Source organism: Suricata suricatta, chromosome 14, assembly GCF_006229205.1.
Source record: "Suricata suricatta isolate VVHF042 chromosome 14, meerkat_22Aug2017_6uvM2_HiC, whole genome shotgun sequence".
NCBI classification, from domain to species: Eukaryota; Metazoa; Chordata; class Mammalia; order Carnivora; family Herpestidae; genus Suricata; species Suricata suricatta.
The window spans coordinates 275,381-281,750 of NC_043713.1; the positions used below are offsets into that span (position 1 = coordinate 275,381).

Sequence of the window (6,370 nt, forward strand, 5' to 3'; positions counted from 1 at the left end):
TACCCAGTTTCCACTTGAAATGGTCTCCATTCCAGTTACTAACGAAGAGTTTTGAGCACGAGCCTCTGTCCCCGCTCATCTTTCCTGCTGACGACCACGCGGCAGGACAGACCAATGACGCGAACTTCCATTTCACTCTTCGAAAAGTAAGTAAAACCCTTTGTAGGTCTTTGAGACTTTAAAAAACTGATCTCGGGGCGCCTGGGTGGCTCAGTCGGTTGAGCCTCCGACTTCGGCTCAAGTCAGATCTCGCATTCATGGGTTCGAGCCCCGCGTCGGGCTCTGTGCTGACAGCTCAGAGCCTGGAGCCTGCTTCCGGTTCTGTGTCTCCTTCTCTCTCTGCCCCTCCCCCTCTCATGCTCTGTCTCTCTCTGTATAAAAAATAAATAAAACATTTTTTAAAAAATTTAAGAAAAAAAACCAAAAAAAACTGATCTCTGCACCTCACGTGGGGCGCCACCTCAGAGCCCCGGTATCCGGAGTCGCACCCCCCACCGGCCAAGCCAGCTGGGCACCGGGTCTTGGGGCTTCTGATGTGAGTTCATCGGTTCTTTGAGTTCCGTGCGTCCCGGGTCCGGACTCTGGTTCTGTGAGTAACTGTACACGCTCGTTCTGGTCTTTTAGATTCGGTCAAATTCTATCTTCTCTCAGTTTAGACTCATTATGAGTTATTTTTCTCATAATTGTGAGTTATTTCTTCCAAAAATTTTTTTTAACATTTTATTTTTGCGAGACACAGAGAGACAGAGAATGAGCAGGGGAGGGGCAAAGAGAGAAGGAGACACAGAATCTGAAACAGGCTCCAGGCTCTGAACTGTCAGCCCAGAGTCTGGTGTGGGGCTCAAATTCATGGACCTAGAGATCGTGACCTGAGCTAAAGTTGGACACTTAACTGACTGAGCCCCCCAGGTGTCCCTTTCTGAAGATACGTTTTACAGTTTACTTTAATTTCGAGAACAAGAGAACCTCAAGGAGGCTCCACGCTGTCAACACAGAGCCCGATGTGGGACCTGAACCCACGAACTGTGAGATCATGACCTGATCTGAAATCGAGAGTCAGATGCTTAACTGACTGATCCACCCAGGCATCTCTGAAGATATTTTAAAACAACACACACACTCTGCTGCTTGGTCACTGGCCCTTCACACTCTGGGGATAGGTAAGTTTCCATAACAAAGGTGGCCAGCTGGTTGGTTCCCAAGGAGGCAGTCAGGGCTTCCTGAAAAGCAGGCTGTGGCCTGAGGCCCCGGGGCAGGTCCCCTGGCCAGCTCTGCTCTCCTCCCCAGTGACGCTCACAGATGCTTCCCAATTGGGATTCACGAAGGTCTCCTACACGGTTTGGGGCTGTCATTTTCTGTTTTCTTTTTGTTGATGGATGGAGCTTTAACTAGTTCTGGAATGTTCTTAGGACCAGCCTGTCAACCTTGTTCCCTTGCTTGTTTCATTTTTGCAGCTCAGGTGCCCCAGAGCAGGTGCTCCTCTGTCCCTCTCTGGGCCCGTGTCCTCACACCTCCCTCTTTGGCCCACGTGGGTGTCCCAGCTTGACACCCCACTGCCTTCCATTATTTGGTAGTTTGGACTTCACGCTTTCTCCTGTTTTCACTGTAGGGGGACTTTCAATTTCTGTCTATTGTTGTCCTCACGGGTTTGGAAAAAGGGGAAATTCTGGTCCTGGGCTGGTGGCTCTGCCTGCACGGCCAGGGCCCTGGCAGCGCCTGCGCTCTGGGAAAGGACTGAAGCTGCCTGAGCAGGAGCTGGACCGGCAAATGCTTAGTCCCCCCTCCCTCTTTCTTTCCTGTTTTTCTGAATATTTCCTCCAGGTTGTTGTCCTTTTACCTATTTTCATGATTTCATCATTCAAAATCTAAAGTGGCAACAATGTTCCTGTGTGGGGTGTCTGCAATCTGTCGGCCGCATGGACATCCTGCCCCAAGGGCTGAGCGAGCGCTTGCAAACTCAAGGCTCCCGAAAGGCAGCAGTGGGCTGAGAAGGGCTGTAACACCCTGTGTACCACGGCCTTTACTGAGTCCAGAGGAGGCCAGAGCAGGAAGAGAAATGGGACCTGCGGTAGTCCATGGCTCTGTCTCCCTGGAGGCCATCTGCCTCTGCCCCTGGGGGACTCCATCGTTTCCGGTGCCTGGGGGCTCAGTCCATTAGGTGTCTGACTCTGGGTTTCGGCTCAGGTCATGATCTCTCAGGTTTGTGGGTTTGAGCCCCGCATTGGGCTCTGCACTTGGAATTCTCTCTGTCTGTCTCTCTGCCCTCCCCACTCATGCTCTCTTTCTCAAAAATAAATACATAAACTTAACAAAAAGAGCCATCGTTTATGAAACTCAAAAGAATTGCAGAGCTCCTATGATGTCTGTGGGGTCTGGAAGGGAGGTGCCGGCCGGTCAGTGCTGTGTTTGGTCCGCGTCGGGCGGGTAGAAACCGCAGGGCTCACGGTGGCTTCTTTACCTAACGAAACAGGTGTTGGTTTGAAAGATTAGAAATGGGCCCAGCTGGAGTCCTCAGTCTGGGGCTTTGTGCAGTGTGTTTGAGTGTGGTTAGCTGCCAGTCGGGAAGCGGTAAGGTGCTGGACGTTTCAGGATTTGATTGTATGTTACAGGAAGTCATGCTCATTTATGATGAACCGTCCCAGATTCCAGGGGATGAGCCCAGTGAAATGCATGGATGTCACAGTCACAGGGGGTGGGGAGGTCTGCCTCGTGTCAGTGAAGCGTCAGGTCCATCTAACCAGGAACCACATCTCACATCCTGGGCCACATCCTAGTGCATTTCCCACTGTCTTGTTTGTACCTGGTCAGCAAGAGAAGGCCAGCAAAGAGGGTACAGTGCAGGCCAGGCCTTCAAGTGGCCCATGTCAGTCCTGCCTATTTTCATTGGCTAGACCTCGGCCACTTGGTACCAATGCAGGGCAAGGACGCAGAGGCTGGGGGTGTGCCCCGCCTCTGCCACAGGTGGCTGGCTGGCTGAAGGAAAGGCTGAGCTCTGAGCGAGCACACGGACCTTCTGTACCCCCACGTCACCAGGGCCACAGCTGGGTTGATGAAGAAGGGCCCTGGGGTCGGGAGGGGGTGAGGGTCATCAGGGGACTACCACCAAGTGCTCTGGGGCTGGCGCTGCAAGTCCGTGTTCCAGAACTTTACAACCTAAGTTCCTCAAGTGAAGCCTCCGGTCTGTCTCTTGCAGGTGCCGTGCCCAGCAGGGTGGTGGTGGAGGGGGTGGCGCCGCCTCTTCTCTGCCTGGACTCTGATCATCTGGTCACTCACTCACTAAGGGCTTTTGGATTCGCTTAGGTGGCTGTTACCACACACAGGCTCGCTGAAAAAGCCAAAATGTAGCCTCTCACAGTTTTGAAGTCCAAAATGAGGCCCAGGTCAGGGTCATGGCAGAGCGGTGCTCCTTCCGGAGGCTCCTGGGGAGAGCTGTCTGTGTTCCTTGGTCTGTGGTGGCTCCACTTCCATCTTCAAGGGCGCTTTCCCATGCCTCTCTGCCCCGCCCCCACATGGCTTCCTCCTGGGTCTCATCTCCTTCTGCCTTCTTTCTATAGAGACACAGGAGATGGCACTAGGGCCCCCTGGATAGTCTAGGGTGAGCTCCCTATCTCAAGATCATTAAAAAAAAATTATTTTGTGGGGCGCCTGGGTGGCTCAGTCGGTTGAGCCTCCGACTTTGGCTCAGGTCAGATTTCACGTTCGTGGGTTCGAGCCCCGCGTCGGGCTCTGTGCTGACGGCTAGCTCAGAGCCTGGAGCCTGCTTCTGGACTCTCCCTCTCTCATGCTCTGACTCTCTCTGTATCAAAAATAAATAAAACATTAAAAAAAAATTTAAACACAGAATATTTAAAAAAAAATTATTTTGAGAGGGAGAGAGAGAGAAGGCATGAGTGGGGAGAGGCAGAGAGAGAGGGAGAGAGAGAATCCCAGGCAGGCTCCATGCTGTCAGCACAGAGCCCAACACAGGGCTTGATTTCACAAACCGTGAGATCACGACGTGAGATGAAATCAAGAGTCGTCGGACACAACCAACTGAGCCACCCAGGCGCCCTGCTGACTCGAGATCCCTAACTTAATCACATCCGCATTTTAAAAAATATTTTATTTTGGGGCGCCTGGGTGGCTCAGTCGGTTAAGTGTCCAACTTCAGCTCAGGTCATGATCTCATGGTTTTGAGTTCCAGCTCCATGTCGGGCTCTGTGCTGTGCTCGGAGCCTGGAGCTGCTTCGGATCCTGTGCCTCCCTCTCTCCCTTGCTCCTCCCATGCTCATGCTCTGTGTGTGTCTCTCTCTCAAAAATGAGTAAATGTTAAAAATTTAAAAAAAATATTTTAGTTTATTTTTAGTTTTTAAAAGGTTTCATTTTTAAGTAATCTCTGTATTCAACATGGGGTTCAAACTCCTCAACTCAGATCAAGAGTCGCACGTTCCACCAACTGAGCCAGCCAAATGCCCTGCATTTTTTTTCTTTCTTTTTTATAATAAGGTAACATTCACAGGTTCTGGGGACTAGATGATATATTTGGGGGGCCTAGCACAATTTGACTGGCTGCTTCTGCTTGCAGGGAGTCTGCAACACACGCATCTCAGACCGGCTGTGCTCCCTTCTGCTTGAGTGCCTGCTGGTTCTAGACCAGGAGTGCCACTCTGATTCCAGACAGTTGGTGTTGAAAGGATTACAAGCCAACTATCCAGTCATCAGCTCACTTCCCTGGAGACCTTTGTGGGGTGAAGTCCTGGACCAAGAACGCAGGACTGCACCCACTTAGCAGGCTCTGAAACACTGTCTGTGTAGGTCCTGCACTGGAGTGATCCAGAAGACCAGGCGGCCATGGGCCGGGAACCAGTTTGCCCCGTCTGCCAGGGCAAACAAAACCGGCAGCTCTGACCTCACACGATCCAGTGAGCGCCCTCTTCCAACCTCCAGGCCGGGGTGAACCGTTCTCGGTCTTCAGAGCTCAGGAAGGCAGAAGGGTGCGTAGGAACACCTGCTTCTTTCTTCTGGTCTTGCCACCACTTCCTTCTCTGTGTGTGCTTCTCATTTCCCTGTACCTCCTGATGCTGTGTTCTCAGTTTCCTGTGGATACTCCAAGTGACTATGACTCAGAAATACTAACATCAGCCTGGGAGATGGGGCGGGCGGGGGCAGAAACTGAGCATGGCCTTGTGTTTTGTGGAGGCCCTCATCACACCAGGCTTGTGTGGGAGTTAGTCTCAGTGAGGTCGGTGTTGTTCCCATGATTTTGCACAGAATCTTCCAGACAGGAAGCAGGGCAGACCTGGGGGTGGGGAAGGGGCAGGCCAGGTGTGTGCCCAGGGCTACCTGCTCTCATCCACCAGGCCTTCCCCTTTGGGGTGTTTCAGGTCCCACCATGCTGAGATGGGAGTCCTGAGGGGAGCCTTGCAGACGGAGGCCTGGGGCCCTGCCTGGTCTTCTCCAGCCCGAGATCCACCGGCAGGCCCACCATCCCACCTGGGCACAGGGTTTCGGGCACACCCACACCCCCAGCATCCCTGCGCCCAGCACCTGCGCTAGGGCCCCTGGGGGCTCACCTTGGTCGGGCAGGAGCTCTGTGAATGGGCGCCCTGTGGATTCCCGCTCCCAGGACTGCGTGGTAACAAGATGTCCGACAGGCTTGCAGTCCTGGCGGCTGTCCCGGGCCGGTGCACCTGCGGCGAGAGCGGAAGGCGGGCCTGCAGAGGCTTCAGGCGCACGGCGTCCCTGTCTCCCCAGAAGAGCCTCACCTCCGCCTCACCGGAGACCAGGTTAGGCTCCTGACACCGCTCATTCTGCATCTCGCTCCTCGGGGCTCCGCCCGCACCGGAACGGGCACCCCCCCACCCCACCCCCACCCCAGTCGTCAGAAAACGAAGGCGCAGATGGACCGCCGGCATCACCGGGGATGGGGGTGGGGGGCCAACCCTGCCCGGATCCCCACGAAAGGGGGCCATAGGTCTCGCGCAGACCTCGGCCAGAGACGGCACCAGCTCTCGGTGGCGGGGCGCCGCGTCCACACGGCCCCTCGCCCCGGCACTGTTGGGGACGCGTCTGCGTGGGCCCCTGGCTCTCGAGCAGCGGTCTCGCCCGGCAGGTGTTCCCTAACCCGGGTGGGGCGGGCCGGGCCAGCGGAGCAACGTTGCCGCGGCGACCTGGTTCTGGGTCTGGCGGAGAGCCCTCCCTGACCGGCGGGTGCTCTCTAGGACCCTGCGCCGCTCGGCCCGCCGCCTGGGTGGGCGGGGCCCCTGTATTGTGACGTCACGCGGAGGCGGGGCTGCGGCGGTGGGACGAACAGACAGACGGAGCACGCAGGACAGATCGGGCGGGGTCGGCGCCGGCGCGGGCGCGGGTGCGGAGGGTAAGGGCCGGGCCC

The 6,370-nt window shown here is 55.3% G+C and overlaps 1 protein-coding gene across 3 annotated transcripts in view; it reads left to right on the forward strand.

The window, feature by feature from the left end:
- The first annotated feature begins 6,261 nt into the window (after positions 1-6,261).
- The window catches only part of SLC66A2 (solute carrier family 66 member 2), a 47,547-nt gene continuing 47,438 nt past the window's right edge, over positions 6,262-6,370 (forward strand). For all 3 annotated transcript variants that reach the window (XM_029921309.1, XM_029921310.1, XM_029921312.1), the window contains exon 1: positions 6,262-6,355. The gene's annotated coding sequence lies outside the window, so the exon portion shown is untranslated. The remainder of the gene's footprint in view (positions 6,356-6,370) is intronic.